We start from the raw sequence: 650 nt of genomic DNA on the forward strand, positions 1-650 counted from the left end.
GTGCTCGTGGGTGAGGTTGGGTGTGGGCTCTTGTCCCACAGACTCACGCGTGACTTTTGGGAGCCGCCTGGGCACATGCCGAGCAGGAGGGGTGCTCAGCCCTCCCCCGTGCTTCTGAGCCACCACCAGCTCCTGCTGGCACCTGCCAGGAGGGTCGGGATCCATCCGGAGCCTGGCATGGGCTGGTCTGAGCCAGACCGTGCTTGGGACAGCCCTGGGGACAGCTCTTGGTACCTGCGCCCACAGTCGGGACATCACAGCCGGGCTGCGGGGCTGTGCTCAGTAGTGCCCAAAGAGCCCCATCCCCACTCCACATCCTTACCCCCGGTCAGATTTTACCATCCCTGGGGTGCCGTGGCCATGGCGTCACTGGGGGCTGTCACAACCCCAGCCCTAAAGGTCTCCCCAGACCACAACATCCCTCCCTGGGGACCCCATGCTGGGCGGGTGCCCCTGAGAACCCCCGGCTGTGCCAAAGGTGCCGGGGTGCGTGCCAGCCCCAGCGCCCCCCGCATGCCAGGCTGTCGTGAGGGGGAGCAAAGGGCCCCCAGAGAGGGGGTGGGGGGGGGATTAAGCTTTACAAACTGCCCTTGTTTGCCGCCGAGCCGCTCAGGGCGATTAGAGCCCGGCTAAGACGGGCAGCGGGACAC

This window comes from Charadrius vociferus, unplaced genomic scaffold (assembly GCF_000708025.1).
Source record: "Charadrius vociferus isolate BGI_N301 unplaced genomic scaffold, ASM70802v2 scaffold214, whole genome shotgun sequence".
Lineage (NCBI taxonomy): Eukaryota > Metazoa > Chordata > Aves > Charadriiformes > Charadriidae > Charadrius > Charadrius vociferus.